Source organism: Parus major, chromosome 1 (assembly GCF_001522545.3).
Source record: "Parus major isolate Abel chromosome 1, Parus_major1.1, whole genome shotgun sequence".
Taxonomy (NCBI): domain Eukaryota; kingdom Metazoa; phylum Chordata; class Aves; order Passeriformes; family Paridae; genus Parus; species Parus major.
Window position 1 is genome coordinate 81,941,815 of NC_031768.1, and position 19,089 is coordinate 81,960,903.

General features: G+C 38.0%; 1 protein-coding gene and 1 long non-coding RNA gene across 7 annotated transcripts in view; both read right to left on the minus strand.

Moving 5' to 3' along the window:
- The window catches only part of DLG2 (discs large MAGUK scaffold protein 2), a 986,158-nt gene that overhangs the window by 924,638 nt on the left and 42,431 nt on the right, over positions 1 to 19,089 (minus strand). The gene's annotated exons all lie outside the window — the stretch shown is intronic.
- Positions 1,225 to 15,945, minus strand: LOC117244783. The gene is made up of 3 exons (XR_004498517.1): positions 14,820 to 15,945; positions 14,014 to 14,118; positions 1,225 to 2,085 (listed from the first exon to the last, which is right to left on the minus strand). It is a non-coding gene; the product is annotated as an uncharacterized LOC117244783 (long non-coding RNA).

Consider the following 19,089-nt stretch of genomic DNA (forward strand, 5'->3'; position numbering starts at 1 on the left):
CTATAAATTCAAAATAGTCCATTATAGGGTCTCTGAGGAAATTATTGCACAAGTTAAAATACAGATAGCTCATTTCTGTATATTACCATTATATATACTTCCACTTGGGGAGCAGAGAGGAAGGTTAAAAATATATGTTTTTAAAAAATAGTCTCTTCTTTCTCTAAAGAATCAGCCCCAAAGTCTCGGTCTTTTATTAATATTAATTAAAAATTAATTGGTATTACAGTGCTGTAAAAATTAACAGAAATAATGGTGTTCCCATTTAACCAGAGCTTTTTACATTTCTAAATTCTGTCCCTCCTTCACCGCCATAAATAAAACAGTTGCTATGGCACAATGTGAAACCAAACAGCTCTTCCTCTAGGCTAAGGAGAACACCCTACCTCACCAAGAGTAGCAGCTTATCTTTCAAAGCTGAGTGAAAATTATGGGAATTTCACTTCTAATCTTTGAATTCCCCTGTGAAAACTTGAATAGAAATACATGAAATGTACCGCTGGCTAGCAAAGATGCAAAAGGATTCTTCTAGGCCTGTAGGTTATTAAGACAACCCACTCATAAAAACTTCTATCAGTAAATGAGTCACTAAGTCTCAACCAGGAGATGAATAACCATTTTAGGGAAGTAACTGTGACCTCAAGAGGCTCTTACTTACTTTGCAGCACAGATGAACTGGGAATTGGAAGAAACAGTACTACCACCTTCAGCAGAAAAACCTCCAAGCAGTGCACAAACAGGACTGGATGAAGTCCCACAGTGCAATCATTAGAGGCAATTCGCCTCCTATGACACACTGGAAAATCACACACAACAGTCTCATGCCCTGCTGAGGGCTCAAAATAAGTCAGCAAAGGCTCTGGCAACTGACCTAGGAATTACAGGCTCCTGCTCCAGCCACTACAACACCAGCAACAAAGAAGGATGAAAGTTTCAGAGTTACCCTGTGGATACAAATAAAGCAGCAGGACACTTTTCCTGCTAGTATGAGCATGTAGGCATGTGTGTAATCACTACATACAGAACTCCCTACCTTTCAGTCAGGACTTTTCACCTGGAAAAGCTTCAATATGTGCAAATAAGCTCAAAGCATCCATCCATCTACAGTGCGAGCCACTTCTCAGGCTTGTGACTAAAGGTATTCTTCTTTCAGGAGAAACACTTCCAGTGTCTGTCAGACGAGAATTAATGCACAAAAATGATACCTTTCTTTTTTTTTTTTTTAAGAAATTTTAATAAGAAATGTTCAACTTTTAAAAATTGCATTTTAAGTCAAACATCATTACTTTTTTTTTGCAAACTCTTGTAGATCAAGATTTTAACAACATATAGTATTTCTTCATTTAAGATGGAACAGCCTATAGATAAAATTGTGACCTGCAGTACTGTGTATTCAAGACTGCAAGTTCATAAAACCACAAACAGAATTATTTCTTCAATAAAGTGGAAAATCATAAATTGCATGGAACATTAGACTCCTATAAGCTACCACACCAGTCCCTTAAAAGTGAGGAATGTGGCTTCTACACCTTCACAGCAATTCATGGGCTACACTGTCTCAAATTTTCACTCTGAAAGAAATAGGCAGCTTAAAAGAATTTAGGACCAGGAAAGCTGATACGCATACTGAGCAATTCCCTAAAAAATATGGCCCACTAGGAGAATAGTGATGGCTTAGGGAAGTTACAACTGACTTATCGAAGGACATCCATTTGGTACTCTGTCACACATCAGCTGCATCATGTCAATATCTGCTTCTATACAGATCCATGATTCAAATGAATAATGTTCAAGAAGACTTTCTCCCACTTCATGATGGGTTTTTCCTTCTGGTGATGCTTTTAAATTATGTTTCAGGACCTTATCCAATAGCACACAGGTTTTTCCTCAAGTGGAAGACATTCGGGAACACAAATATACAAGCTGGTCTTCATGTCCACATTCTTTATAGCAGGACGATTGAGTTTTCCTGGATATCAAGAAGTCTCATGATGCAAGTGATACAGCTGTAGTGGTTAATAATGGTCCTAGGGGTGCAGGCTGGTGGCTGAAGTTGAACTCTGAAAAATACCACAGTAGAAGAACCTGTCAAAGAATGAATATGGTAAGTAAGGTCACTCAAAATTAGGCATACTATTTTATTCACTTATGTAAATAAAGCCATTCATTAGGAATTCAACATACTAAAAATACTAAATAGGGACCTTGTCAAACCCATGCACACTCTGTACTTATTCCTGGCCACTAAACTTCACATGGTACTGAGATGATCTTGTTCAGTGCTATTGTGACCCTCTATTATCCTACTAGCTGCAACAGGATTTAAGAGAGGATTTAATACTTCCTTTTTTAAACAGTTGTTGTGACTTAGGCAGCCAAAGAATATTAAATGTTTCCTAATTATTCTTCCTTTTTTGACTTTCTTTAATATGGGTTGGAAACACCACAGCCAGATTCTTACATCCCACTTTCCCAAGAAACCACAATCTACATGAACTTGGAAAGTCTGTCTCTAGGAAATAAAAAAAAAAAAAAGTAGTAAAATTATGTGATGCTTTGTCACAGCCCAATTTGGAATAAAAATATGGCAGTGCAAATGAGAAAGAGAAGTGGGAACATAGTCATTCTTCCTGAAAACTGAAGTAGTAAAGGGCTGAGTTTGCTTCAAAGATAACTTGGTAGATTACTGAACCAGTAATTCCTTCTTACTGGCCACATCCAAAACCACTCAATTAAAATAGGAAACTTGACCAAGCAAAACAATTTTGATTTAAATAGATGAATAATGTTCATTTTCATTAAATTGAAACTTTTGCCACTTTAAAACAGCTCTTTCGAGAAGCAGATCTTTCTCTCTCCTTTTTATACCTCCAGCAATAATTTGGAAAGCCATATACAATTTTCTGCATATTCTCCTGTAACCAGTTGACCCTGAAATCAGTGGCATCACCAGAACAGAGAGAACACCCTTACTTTTTGTTGATTGTGAAAGTTCTTATTTAGAATATTCATTTCTCATCCTTAAAGAGCAAGGTTGTTACAGTTATTGCCAAGCCCATGGCCATGTGAAAGCCCATCTGGCAACCTCAGACATGGGACTGAGCCCTGGGAAGGTCCTGCAAAGCTGTGAGAAAAAAGGATGGCAACCATTACTTTCTCCCACTCTACTTGCACCTCCTTTAATGGAGAAGGATTACAAGCTGATGCTTTCTGTGCCTCCTAAATGAAGTTTGGCTTTACAAATCAGCCATTTGAGGTATCTGCACAGCACTGGTGCCATGGGAAAAGGGTATTTCTGGAGGGAGCGCATATTGTCTCTCTCAGCTTGTAAGAAATTAAGCACCCCGCTCTGCGTGTATTTGACCCAAGATGAATGAAAGTTCTGTGCAGTAGGGTTTCACACACCTGTAGCCATCCCCTGCACACTCAACAGCTGCTCTGAGAACCTGACAAATCTTAGAAAGCTGGAGAAGATTGGGTGACACCAGCCTGGCTGCCTTTTGGAAAAACCATCAAGCTAACCTGTTGGAAAACACCCACTTTGCTATGACTACAGCCACACACACAGCATACACAACCATCTTACTCCAGAACAACTCTTTTAAGCAGAGCTTCCCACAAAACCATGAGAACAACCAGAGACCTCTGCTGCTCCTATGGGATATGTGGAGAAATCTTGCCCAAATTAAGAAAAAGATATTTACAATGACATCATTAACACTCTGTTACTGACAAATTGATCAGCATTGAACACCCTCAGAAATGCCATTGACATAATCAATGTCAATGATCAAATAACACAAGACAGTGCCACAAAGAAAATATCTAAGGTTCCAAATTTACATCACAGTTCCTTACGAGGAAAGTATAATGAATGTAAGTCTGTGTGTTAAAAGGATGCTTTTCATGCCTAAGGGTTTATCATTCTACTAAGAATGCCAAGGATTGAATTAAAGGTATAACAGGTAATCAAACAGGTGAGACAAAGCAAGATTTTTTTTCTTATTAATATTACACTGAATAACAAGTATTCTTGAGCAACAGCTCAGGATCAAGCACGAGCAGCTAACAGAAAAGCAGGGGCTTTTTCAAGCAACCTTTTTTTCTTCTCTTTCACACAGTAGTAGGGTGCCCAAAACACTCCACCTGATTTGCTCCCATCTCTGTGTTTCTCATTACCCAGCTGTTCTCACCCTGTGATACAAATGTACTTTCTCAGTAGTCTAAGAATCCAGAACAAATTCACTACTAAATCTTGTTTTGCCACAAAATATATCAGACAGTAAATTGATTAAGTTTCCATACTCTGCCTTACTGATGTCTCTCAGCACTGATTTACAGAAAAAGATTTGAAACAGCAAATCACTTTATAAGACAATTGAATCTTTGTTTTTTCTGCCTGCTTTTGTCCAAATATTGCTAGTTTGGATTCAGTGGTGTGGACATAAAACCACTAAAAATTACAAATCAGTCACTAGAAAACCACCATGAGGCAGTGTCTTTGATCAATGGTCATGAGATCATGACTTTTCTAAAGGTGCCTATGACAGTTTTGCTAATCATCCCTGAAGAAGTATATCCCACCTTCTCTCTCTTCTTCAGTGAAATAGGAAGATTTAAATTTAGCTTGTAAACCGTATCACTGTTCCAATAAGTGTTCAAGAACTGCAACAAGATACCGCATCAGCATGCAAATAATAAGAGACAAAATGAAAGAATATTATTTCCTGAAGCAGATTTTACTAATTCTATAAAGATTAATGTTTCATAGATGTCACCTAAGTGGGATGTACCACTGCCTCTTGGACAGTTGCATCTGAATTCCTGAAAACACTAATTTTCTCATGGAGAGATGGAAAAAGGAGACCCAGAGCTAACAGCTTTTACTGAATGAATGTCGAATAAAAACATCTAGGAGGTGGATTTTGAAACAAAGACCTAAGGGAAAAGTATAGTGTGCAGTTTCTATCAGGAAACATCAAAAGAAAGAAAAAGCAAGGGACACTATAGGGAGGAAATAACCACAAGGCTTTATGCATGCATAGTGTGGTTGATGAGAAACATTGAAAGAGTGATGCTTAGATATGTGGTACAGCCAATCACAAAATAATCCAATAGCTGTTTGTACTGAACTGTTAATGCGACCTGCTTAGAACAGACAGAAGGGACACTGCAGGGCACAAACTAATCAGGGATGAAGGCAAAAAATGTATTTCCAATCTGCTTTCACAAGGGGAGAAGGAAAAGATTAAAAGTTGAAAGTGTGAGAGAGGAATGTAAAAAACATAAGACTTGAAATTTCTGATTTGTGAAGAGACTGCAAAAGTAAATATGCTACAATGGCAACACCCTCTGACCCATGCATGTATTGATAATCATTGCTCTAAGAAATACAGGTTAACAATTTAGCTTAATCAGGGAGCAAAGAATAATGCAGAGCTCGGTGGAGTGAAAAAATTATTACATATTTTTTATAAGATTATATATATTCTCATTGTATCTAATGTAAAGGAAAATATATTTTATTAATCACTGTCAAATTGGTAACTGTAATAAAGAGGAGCCAACAGACATATTTGTCATCAATTATTCTTCATTAGTCATAAATAATGAAAGAAAAACAGGGATCCTTCCTGGGGAAAGCTACTAATGCATCATGTCTAAAACACAGTGGGAGCAGTGAAAGTGGGTTTGTAAGAAGGTTGCACACAACCACTTTGAGTTTCTGTTTCCTGTTAGAACTAAGAAAATAGTTAAGCTGTACACACAACATAATTACAGATGCTTTCAAAGATCTTTAAATATTTAACTACCTAATCTTCACAATATCTCTATTAAATAGATGTCTCTTTTTTTCCCCAATTTACACAAAAAAAGAAAATTTTTTTACTATAAAAGAAATATATTTTATAGGTTATTTTTTAAAGTGGTTTTGTTTCTTTTATGAAATGCTGGAAACAAAATTCCCCACTGTACAGAGGCCTCTGCAGGTGCAGCTTTGTAGATGCAGACACAAATGAGAAGTTTTCTGCTCTTTGATTACTGCTGCCAGTCAAGCCAATATTCACTACAGGCTTCAAAATGTGGAGGCAATTAAGTAAAATGACAAAACCGTATCTGCAAATTTCAGCAGAGTCTCCTTCAAAGTTCAGCATGGAGAAGAAGGGCCCTGCTCACGACTGCACACCTGGCTGTGCCAAGAGCAGACTTTGCAAGTTCTTGGTACTTCAGCTCCAGCTGAATCTATTGATGGATGCTGCTTTTCTGAGCCAAATTTCCGAGGCAGAGGGAATGAAAGGAAGGCACAGGCTTATTTTAAACTTGACATTTCAGCAGAGAAAATCTATAGAATAATTGGAAAGACCTGCAACAAGCATATAATATTTATCCATACATTTTGACCAAAGAATTGCTGGTTGATCTAGCACTACATTGAGAGGCAAAAAAAAAATGAAATAAAATATAGAAATAGTACAGCTAGATAAAAGAACTTGGATGTTCCTAGGGCATACTATTTTTTATAGAAGAGCTGAAAGATGTCACCTTTACCTTAATTAAATTTTTAGAAGTTCTCAAATGAAGAGCAGCTACCAGACAGTGAGAGAGAACAAAAAGGAGAAAATGGGGTTTTTGCTTAATCTTATTGTGTATTCTGCATGGGTATCTAATAAAAGAAGCTGAATTTTAAACAAGATACACAATCATGTTTGTTATAATTAAAGATAAAGAAATAAAAAACTAGATCAAGAGAAAATAAAACCTAACATTAATTGTTTCATTTTAATTCACTCCCTAGGACTAGGACAGAACTATTAGGTGACACATAAACACAGAGCACATACATCACACATGCACAAGAGTCCCCCATACTACTAAAATAATAACTCTAAAAGTGCAGTATGGTGCAGACGTTGTGGCAGTGGAAATGGTTATATTGATTTTACTGAGCTGTGGACAGGGCAGGCTCAGCATGACTTTGAAACTTAGGATAAAAATTAGTTGACTGGAAAAAAGCAAAAGCCAGGCAGTAATAATAATGTAATAATAACACTCACAGAATAAAGTAATACATGGTGATTAAGAGTATGGGAATGAGACTTTACAGGATGACAGGCAATGCTGCATAAATGCTAGTGCAAATCATTTAATATATACAAAATTGCAATTCTTCAAGTATTTGACAACAATGATAATTGGAGAGGAAATATTAGCTAGACCTGTAAACAGCACTGAAGTTACAGAGGAAAAGATAAAACAAAGCCTGGCTAGATGCTTCCTTCACAAAACAGCCATAAAATTTAATTTTAAAAACAGTGCAGTAGATGAAACCACAGCATGCTTGCCTAGGACCACTGTTCCAACATCTCTACCAGAAGGCTGTGAAAGAGGGCTTACTCTATTCTTTTGATGGGTGACCCACTTCTAGTCAAAATGAATTATGCCCTCACTCTGCATTCCCTACCTGGACTACTAGCTCATTGTCCACTGCTACAGAACCTGTGCAGTGAGTGACAGACACTAACAAAATTCTCAGTGACTTATCCCAGAAGTAGCATTTTTCACCTACTTCATGCTCACATTATTAGGTCAGATAAAATCCAGCATTTTTGCCCTTACAAAAATTTAAAGCAGGCATCTTGACTGGCTGACTAATTTGAATTTAGAGCTGGTTCTCTTTATTAGTGTCATTAAGTAGACAAATCATAGCTATGAACCAAAAAAAGCTGCCCTGCTTTGTACTGATGCAAATGAATAACTTGAGTTACAAGTTTGAAAAGGGTCTGATATCTGCTTGGAACAAAGTGGGAGATTCAGTGATATTTCTATTATATATACAAGTGTGGAATTATATGTATGAAGAGATTTATGACCCTTGCTACACCAGGAGTCCTTGGGCAAGATTTTTGAAGGCACATAAATAAGCCAGCAATGTGGCTAGTGGGATTTACCAAAGCAAATGCAAACTGTAAGAATTCAAATTACACCAAAAGTCATTGTGTGCAAAAATGTTGTATCGATTCTAGGAGGTGCCCTCCTGCAGATGCAAGAGCCTAAACACCTTTGTCATTTGCACTGAAGCCCCATGAGGCTGCTGTGAGACAACACATACCACACCATGATTTCTTGTAAGGCAAAAACATCTGGAAGCTGTAAATATGTAAGATGTCAAATCTTTGGTCCACAAATCCACCCCAGTTAAGCTGAAATTAGTGGCACCTAGGGGCCTTTGTATTTTTGTACATCTGGCCTAAAAATTTCATGCCAGAGTTCTTTGTCATAACAAAGTTTAACAAAGTTTTTAGTTCTCAGATATGTGTGAAGGTAGGTTAGTTAATAACTGTAGATGCAGTGTCTGGTGTAGGGATCCTGTGTGGAATCCAGTCTGAAAAAGGTTGAGCAGAGACATGCCATAACTGCTTCCAGATGCTCGTGGAGTGGTGAGATGGTTCCTACACAATGAAGTAGAGACAACTACCTGAGGGGACACAGGGCTATCAGAGATGACACTTTTCAGATGAGGAGCAGAATGGAAACACTGATCTATTGGTTTGGCCCAGAGTGAACTTCATAAAGAACTTGGGTCTGTACTTCACCCAAGTACCTGAAACTTTTCCAGATTACTTAATCTCAGATTTTTATCCTCTGCTTTCTAAGGGCTTCCAGCAAGGCAAACTAATGGGATTATGACAATTTCTGAATTTGGTCAAGACTCATTATTGCTGATAGCTCATTACAGAGTGGAGTATCATAAGCAGACAGTCTTCCCTGTGGTGCAACCATCTTTTCTGAACCTTTCTAGGGGCAATCAGCATCCTGGGGGAACAAAAGGACAGATTACTTCCAATGTGAATTTGATGTAAAAGCAGGGCCTTTCAGGAGACATAGAAATAACACATGTTTACAGAATGCTTCAAGAAGCAATGGGATATGCCTACTGCTAACAGTGCCTCTACTCCTAGTTAGAGGATCACTAGCATTCATGAAAGGCTGACTCAGAAAGAATAAAGCATCATCCCAGATGTAAATGACATTGCTTGAAATCTTTTTTACTGAACTTGTGTTTGGTTAACCTGATTACAACTTTGAAAACTGTTGACTCAACATAGTTTCTCCAGTTTAACAGGTTCAGGGTCAAAGCCACATGCTTTGATAAGGTTGAGATATGAAAAACACTTCCTGTGACATAGTACAGAAGCACAAATCTGTCTAATGCAATTTGAAGACAGGCACTGACAGGCAGTGATGATCAGCTGGCAAACAGCTCTGTCTCAGGACACACAGGATAGAAAGTGTGCAGAAGTCAACATATGCCAAATAGAACCATCTTTCTTCCACTAACAAGCTTTAATTATTGAATACAATGGAAAGTTGTGGAAATGCAATGCACTACTGTGTGGTAGTTATGGTAAGTGCTGACATTTTAAATAGCAGCTAATAGTGTTCTCAGTTGCTTTTAGGAGAAACTAAACAGATTAATTACATTTTCCCACATGCAAATTTCATCAGGGAGATTCAAGATCTCTTGAGGACGATGCTGGCACAATCTTTGTTGTATTTTGTTTCAGTCTGTGGTGAATGCACTGCGTGGCACAGGGAGGACGTGAGCACAATATGTTACTGAAGGACATTTGAAGAGTGAAAATGTAGCCACATTGACTTACAAAGTACAGAGGGATACATTCAGAATTGTAAGTACAAGGCTAATAGTTTCACTGAAGATAGGGATGGCTGAAGGGAAGAAAAAGCAATCATAGAAAGCAAAATTCAATAGCAGAGCAAATGTCTAGTAACTGGTTTGAAAGGAGCTTTGCATCTCTGTGGAGCATGATATGCAAGTAGAATATCTTCAATCAGAAAGTGCTTAAAGATAATTAAAGCATTTTAACACATTTAATGTCCTCTAAATTACTGGAAATGTCAAGGTTGCATGCATTTGAAGCATTCATAACACACACACACACACAGATGCAAAATAAAAAGAAATTATCAAATTCCCTGCTGCTGCCAAATGTTGAATATTTGGTGAGAAGGGCACAGAGCATACTACAGGAACAGATCACATCGGTATGAACTGAGAGAAGCACAGGCTGCAGAGTTATCTACACTGAGTAATTCTGCACTCAGGGAAGTTGATCCACTTATATCCATTTATATCAACGTAAGAGGAGAAAATAATTTGTTCCTCTATCGCCAGTTACAACCAGACAGTGAAAATATCTGCTCAAAGACACTTGCACTAAAAGAATATATCCATAGCCTACACAGGCACAGTGGTAAAACCTGACATCTGTATTTATATCAACATGTAGAGCTGACTTTGAGGTTACTCTCATGGATTTCATGGATCCCTCAACAGATGACCACATCAAGGAGTTACTCAAAAATCACTGAGATTACACCTAACTAAAAGTCAGAGTGGGACCTCACAGAAAGCAGGGACAGAGAGATGGGGGACCATAGCTGCCTGATTTTTCCTGATATAAGTAGATCACATATCCCAGAGACTGAAGAGCAAGAAGGTGGGATAGGACTGGACATGTTTTTGTCCATGGAAAGTCAGCAGAGATCCAAGGTGTAAGTCTAGTGGGAACTGAGGCTCAAACCAAGCTATCAGGATCATCACAAAAATGTGGGATAAAGGGAAGGGTCTGGGATGGGTCAGTCCTCAGGAAGTACTGTTTGCTTCACCAGCAATACTGAGATACCCCTACCAATTCTTCATGGCATCCTCTGCATAAGCCCAAACTTGGTGTTAAACTCTCCCCTATCTCAGGTAACAGCACACCCCTGAAATGTGACTCTCGGTACTAACAACTGGTTTGAAAGCTGTGAGGAAATGTCATTTTTATTATGATTCACAGAATTATAGAATCATTTAGGTTGGAAAAGACTTCTAGGATCATCATATTCAACTACTAATCAAAAAGGCAAATGAAAACCATTGTAAGAATGTGTCTATACTATTAAAAAAATACATCAACATTTTGCCATCTGATTGAAATAAGAACCAGGTATATTTTAGATTTTGTTCTGTTTCAAATTGCTTTGTTTTCTCTTTCATTTCCTCTTATGTTAAACCACACCAATTTGTCAAAGAGTCCTGACTGCTTTTTCTTCCCTTACCTCTTCTGAACAATCTACTGAATGCTACAAATGAAACAATTTCATCCTTTTCATACTTTTCCACATTTAATATCTTGAATAAAGTAGAATGTTTTCACCACTTTTACACACAGCATTTTATTTATTTTTTTTATGAATATCACACAAAAAAATTATGTTAGCACTTCCAAAATTAGATGGTGGTGACTGATTATGGGTTTTTATATCACCTCAGGCCTAAGATACAACTCTGAATTCCAAGTTCAGAGCCATGTTACTATATAATACCCTTCCCCAAACCCACTCCTCACAGTTCCTGCAGCACAGGCTGTTACTCACTCTCCTCATACATGGCTTTCTACAAAAATTAACCTTCACACAGACACAAAAAACATCTCCAAAAGTGTTTCTAGAGAAAAATATTTTACTTGCAGGCAACCACCACAACACTGCCTTTGGGAGGTAGGTATCATGATCCCTATTTCACAATTAGGGAAACTGAGGCATGCATGCCAAGATTTGTCAGTCTAAAAGTTTGTGGGAGAATCCAGTCTGACACACAGGGACAGGTAGAAGCAAGAAACTACAAATTTACTGCAGGCATCCAATTCTGTATGATATGAATTAATATAAATGTAGGAGACAGCCTGATTCTTTCTCACGGCTGTGAATGTTCCAGCTACTCACTACAGACTGTGACAAATGGCAACACTGACTTGGAGGAGTCTTCTGAGGAGGCAACATTCAATTTCTTTCTGCAGTTGCAAACAACCTGCATTACGCTGGGGAAAATCCAGTGCATCTTCTGAATGCATTTTAACCATCACAAAAAGTAACAATTCTGAAGTGATGTATTAAAAGCAAGTGAGAGTGTAAGCCAGAATGATTTATACAAAGAACTCTGTCACAAGCAAATGCAGAACTTGGGCTTTCACTTATCTTGCGCCTAACCAGGATGGATTTTTCTCTGAAGGGCTGGATATAAGGATTTGTAGCAGAAATAACAATGTATAAAATAGAGTCTGGTTCACATCCTTTTCTACCCTGCTGTTGGGGAGGGACAACCTATACTCCTACTCTCCCGCTCCTTTTTTATTTTGTCATTGACCTTCACCATTTGTTCAAAGCTCCTGCAATGACCCAAAGACCTTCTCAGGAGGTCTCATGGTATTCCCAGGAGACAGCTCCCATTCAGACCCTTTGAGAAAAGAAACAGGCATTTCTGAAGCTCAGTCAGTTTCTGGTGATAGCCAATGCAGATTATCAAACATATCAAGCTACAGAGACACCCAAAATAACTTAACCATCACAGTATTTGTGCATTTTTAAATAAATGTTTTCACTAAGAAAGAAGTCCTCCCAAACCAAGGATTTTTTTATTTTTTTTTTTTTTTACTAGTCTTGTATCACTGGTTTTGGCAGCATCTGCAGTCAGACAAGCGGGTATATTCAATATCTCTGGAATGCTATTCAATGCCAAGGAAATAATATAATAGTATCCAAGGTGTTCTAAGTAGTTTTCCTTTTCTAGTTCTCCTTTACATTGAGCTGAGCTGCAAGAATGGAATCCCTAATGTGTCTCCCGTGTTAAAAGAAAGACAAGAGCAAAGATATGAGTGTCTGAATGGAGGGGAATACAGTATTGCCATTAGAAACAGTCAATGTGGAAAAATGATAATGAAAATTCTGAGTATTTTTGAACACTTGATAAAACAGAATATGTATTATTGGCCCGCCTTTCCAATGGGACTCAGCTCCCTGCAGGGAAACACTTCTGTAGTGTAGTGTTCAACATCTTAAAAACAGGTTATTTCTTCTCACTGATAATAAAAGAACCCTCAGACAGCCAGCTCAGAGTAGGTCACTGTGGACCTCTAAAATCTGGATTGCTGAAGTTCACCCTGGCATTAAAACTTCAAAGTACATCAGTTATCAGTAAAACTCATAATGTGTCTGGCTGATACTATTCTCCTTCACTATCCATCATTATTCCACCCTATCCAAAGGCAGACTACTTACACATACATATATACAGAATGTCTCTTCCCTCTCAGTCTTTACTTTGCAAAATTGTACTTCCTTTCATATACAAATAAGAAGAAATCTGAAAAAGCCAAATCATCTAGTTTGAGATGATATATACAATCATTCTCATGGCCATCTTTCACTTAAGTGTTTCCTTTTTTCCTCCTCTTCTCATGGACATTTTTCTTTAAAGTTTCAATCACACCACTTTTCTCTCCTTTGTTTTCTGTGCTTTTCTCCTTTTCATCTTTTTTTTTGGCCATGTTTTCTGCTCCTTAGTGGGCTGATTTTGAACTCAATTTCCCTAGGCCACTGCCATTTCCTTTTTGCCCTGCTTTTGTCTTTAAGTTCTTCCTCTGCCCTTCTTGCTTCTGTGATTTCCCAGTACCCTTCATCAAGACACTGAGAATATTTCCACAGGACCCTCTCCAAATCTTATTTCTGCCTTTTGCTGTTACATAGGAAAAGAAAGCTTGTAAGGCTTCATTATCCCAAATCTATGATGGTATGTAAACTGTTTAATTACCAGTCCAACTGGTCTCAGTGGGTGACTGGCACACCTCTGCACCATTTAGATGTTTATACTACACATATTCAACACAGATTCACAGAATGGTTTGGGTTGGAAGAGACTTTAAAGATGACCTAGTTCCAGCTCCCCTGCCATGGGCAGGGACACCTTCCACTAGCCCAGGCTGCTCAAATATAAAATATTTACTTACATGGATGAAGACACTGAATCAAAGAGAAGGTAATATTCATTATGTCGAAGAACTACTGAATAGCCAGCATACTGCAGGAGATTAATGCTTGGTCTAAGACATTAAGACCCCACATTTTAGCTAAATGACTGAAATACATTACTGAATATGAGGAGAGAAGTACCTGTGTTGAGGGTAAAGATTAAGCCCATTCAGATCCTTTAAGGGACTTGCTAAAGATCAGCTAATGCTTTCTGCCAGGAATAGGCTCCCTTTGATGCATGTAAACCTGAAATGTAAGACATGCACATATAAAAGAATTCCTCAAAAGGCGTGCATCAGGAAAGCATTTAGAGCCACTCTGCAAGATAAAGGCAGACAGAGACCTCTCTGATTTTATCTAGGTGTAAGAAGAGGAAGTCTGGTTTTCATTTCTTCACCTCTGTTTGTAAAAGGCACTTCTATATAGTCCATTTGGTCTTAAGTAACCAGTTTTATTTTCACATTATCCAAGAGCATTCTTCTCCCAAGTATGTAGCGTGGGGCACTGGGATATCTTTAGTGTTATAGGAAAGAAATAAGTATCTTAAAATTATATTGTAAGCAGGAACACTCTTTGACAAGTAAGAAGACAATAATAGAGCACAGCTAAAACAGAAGAGTCTTACATGAACTTTGTAATACTGTCCCTATAGACTCTGCATCACAAACCTGCTCTAACATCATGCATCTCAATCCTTTTTTAAGACTCTTTCCAAACTCCCATGACTTTCTGAGCCTGGATGAGACACAGAAATCTTTGTGTCACTCTTCCCACTTCACACAGATGATTTTTCTTGATTACTCAGAACATGACCCTTTTCTTGCATGGGCTAAATCCTCTACAAAGAGCAGTGAAGTCCCTCCACAATGACAGTCAGCTACATCTAGAAATCCAGAAGAGCATGAGGAGCACCTCATACAGGAGCTGTGTGCTTGTTTCACACTCACCTCTATCAATCCACTTTGAGCAGAAATTCAGCTGGGTGACAGAGATGTGCCTACATGGACGTACATAACCAGCCTTACACTTCAGAAAAGAACTTAAGAAACAGTTGCTGAGTAAGTGGATAAGTGGCTTGTGGTTAAGTGTCAGCACAGACATGTCAAGGACCACAGCTCCCTGGTCATAGAGAATGTTGTGAGAAGTCAACAAGAAGAGACCAGAGAAGACTGTTCCACCTTCTTTGGCCTCTAGGGAAAACATTTTGATGTCCCATATCTTCAGAATCCAAATGAGATCAAACTTCATCTTTAGTGCTGTTGGCAGCATGTTTAGGATGATATAATCATTGATTTCTCACGAATACATTTTTTCCATTAGATTAAAAGCAGTTGTTTCTTCTGAAGAGGAAGGTAAGTCTTGGTAGTTATTAAACTTGCAGTTAGAAAAACAAAAAAGGACACAGCACCAAGAGAGGAAAATAATTTCTTCAGGTATAATGACCATTAAATTAGAAGTTTCATGATCCAGTGTAATAATTCTCTGAATTCAAGAAAGGAAAGTGTTATCCAGCTGGCCAAGAGTAGTTTTGACTACATGCCACCACAAATGTAGACTCTCATTGAATGTCTGTGAAACCAGATCAAAATACAAATTTCACACCACCCAAGTGCAAAACACTTCTTTGGTTTTAGGTCCTTGATTTGATCTTTCACAGTTGCAGCTGACAATCAGATACCTTTCCAGTCAAAATGTGACCTTATTCTCTGCTCGATCTAGTCCTGAGTCAATGACCACTGCGAGGCTGAAACTTCATCCAATCTCTGAATTTCTACTGTAAATGAACTATAATTGATATTTAGTAATTGAAAAGAAAGGCCTTTTACCTCAACAGAGAAGGAAAATGCACTTGTCCTACAAAAAATGCCATTTGATTAAATCAATAAAATTACTGCAGAAGAAACTTCAAGATTGGTGAATATATGGAGACCAACAAACCACAGATTAGATCTGCATTTTTTTGCTTTTTGTGATTTTTTTAACAGATTCATAATCTATGGAAATAAAAAGTGGATGTAAATTTCCCATGGCATGTGTTCTGTCTGTTCATACTGAGAACACAAAGTAATTTTAAAGGATACCTTTTTTGTTGCTCATAATGCATTGCCACATGAGAGGACTGTTGCCCCCTCAAGAGTCAGATGTCCCTATTAATCTTCTCAGACTGTAACTTTCAATTTGTTCTCTTCACTTTCAGAGAGCTGAAAAAGAAAAGAAAGGAATATCAATTCTTGTACTTCATAATAGCCTTCACAAAGCTATCTTTCTTATGCTGTATTACAGTCTTTATTTAATAAATTCATGACTATTGGCAGACACAAACAACTTTGTGCTTCAGTGTAATTGCAAAAAAAAAAAAAAAGGAAGTAACAATATTTTGAAAATGTTGTGCAACTTAGTAAAAGGATATACTTACCATGAACTTAAGTTTGGAGATGGAGAAATGTCTTTGATCCATTTGACATAGGCCAGGTGGATGAGACTGGCTAATCTTTTAGGTATCCAAGGACATCACATGCAAGAGCCGCTGGCAATGAAGTGTGGGAGGTGGTTCCATGTCTTGTTGCCTTCTTTTTGAAGCTATCTTGAAAATTGAGATATTTCTTTTGCTTTTTTATCACCATCTTGCAAAAGGCACAGATGCAACTTTTGGCATGATTTCCCTTTCAGGGTATTGTTCTGTTAATGTAAGTATGAATTTTGGATGTATTTTCCTTCTCCTCTCCTGTCTTTTAGGTTTACTTAATCTAACTAATTCCCAGAAGCAGACAACAGGAATGAAGGGAAGAGCAATACTGCCTCTTATTTTCCAGGATTTTTCTATTCTGCTTTTCTGTGTTCATTCTCTAGGTTTCTTCACAAAACCAGTTTTTCAGCTAAAGACAGGTTGTTTAAAAACACAGACAGTTTGATGACATATTTCCAAATGACATACTGAATGTTAGAACCAACTAACCCCAGAGAAATTTGTTTCCCCCTCTCATTTGATAGTTCTGAGTTAACCAAATAAAACGTATTGAGTACAGATGTATGGGGGAAGACAAGTCTGAAGGAAAAAAGCAATTAGATAAACATTATGCATAGAAAGCATCCACAGCTGTATAGATGTGATTGTTGTTTCCAAGCTTCTACAGAATTACCCACTTACTACCTACATGGCAAGCACAGAATCATAGTTAGGGTTTCACTAACAAATCCAGTTTGGGGAGGAACCTCTTTCAATGAACATGTTCACCCACCCCTGGCTCCCACCTGGGCAGCACAGCAGAGACACAGGCATCTATGCCAAATTAATTTATTTTCAGTTTTAGTGTTGACCTTCCCTGTAAACTACAACCAGGTTTGTGTATTCAGGTGATTCAGAGCTAAACTCATAGAAAACTTCAGTTGTAGCAGAGCTGCAAGTAAAAGAGAACAAATAGGATACAGAGTGGATAAGAAGCAGGTGTCCTGGCCAGGAGGTCAGCAAACAGTCTCTGACTCTTGAGAAGTGGACTTGGGCAAACACACTGATCTGGGCTATTTCATCTCACAGTTCAAGGACAGCACAATAGTTTCCTTGGTTGAAAGGATGTCTGCTGGCACAGGAAGGAATCTAATTCAGAGTAGTTTTCTGAAGAACAAGCTCCAGGGGTTCCCCATGACACAGTTTCCAGGTGTAAAAGGAACAGCAGCAGCAGAGCAGAGACTGACTTTTCACTGTCCCCTCAGTGCACAGTCAGTGCTTCCCAAATACACTGAAAATAGCTGTGTGCTACTGTAACTGAGTTAGAATTTCATTTTCCAGCACTCAAACTAATTACTAATTTCCACAAGAAAGATACAGCTCTTTGGCATATTTATAAGCCTAAATTTATTTTGATCTTATAAAAACATGTCCAAACACCACTATGCCCACCTTTCTGTGTGTCTTCTGTAGAGCCTGTCCCTGCTAGACTGTCCATCTCTCCCTGTATTATACTATAAGCTCCTTTAGCTGTAGCCATGGAAAAGTGATTTCACTGCCATTTGGGTGATCAACATCCTTTTGAACCTTGACTTAGGACTTAATCAATTAAGAAACAGTGCAAGCCAATGATATTAGAACCACAGAGATCCCTGTGAAAATTTCAGGAGTGTGTTCTTCCAGAAAGTTCTTGGGATCTGATGTGTAGCCAGTAAAACAAAGCAGAAAAATATACAGGTTTACATCTATTTCATCAAATGTGGTAAAAGCATGAGTCAGGCATTGCTGCATTTTACTTTACTTGGAGAAAGAGCAGAGCAGTTGACAGAATTCAGTTAAGCTGGATTAATTAACCTAGAGAGAAGGAGATGATTCAAAATTCAAATTTCAGAATGCAGCCAGAATGGAAACCTGTGCCAGTCACTTGGTAGCTTGGTTACAACCATGCACTGAAAAGCAGCAGATACATGCATCTCCATTCCCCAAAACAGGAAACTATTAGCCAGCTACTGCCTAGTCCAGAGATATATCCAAAATGCTGATAATTATTCAGAAAATAAACTGAAATCTACAAATTGAAAGAGGGAAAATTTACATTAAATACTGAGAAGAAGTTTTTTACTGTGAGGGTAGTAAGGGACAGGTTGGCCAGGGAGGCTGTAGAGTTCAAAGCCAGGTTGGATAAGGCCTTGAGCAATTTCTGGTCTAGTAGAAGTTGTCTCTGCTCATGGCAGAGGACATTGGAACAAGAAGGCCCTTAAGGTCCATTTCAAAACCTTTACATTCTATGATTCTGCGATTCTATGGCCAGAGTACCAAGCCTGTCCCAGTTAAAAGAATGTCTGAATGCTGTTCCTAGTCATATGGTTTGTGTTAGGTAGTCCTGTGAGGAGCAGGGTGTTGGACTTGACAAGCCTTATGGGTCCCTTCCAATCTGATTTATTCTATGATTACTTTTCAGTCAGCAGTCCTTGCCAAATATAAATGTCATTTATAAATAATTTTAGCTGTTGTCAATTCATTCTAAAAATAAATTAAGAAGAAAAACCACTCTCAAAAAAATTTCATCCACATGAGGATTCCTGAAAACCCCCTACTTAAGTTCATGGTTATTTTCAATCATTTTCATACTCCATTCCAGTCAAAACAATCACCTGTCAGTTCTGCTACACTTCAGATGAGCAATGTATAAATGATAACCTGAATGCAAACTCCTAACAAAAAAGAAATATAAACTATTCATTGGTTGTCTATATGAGTGGAGATATACT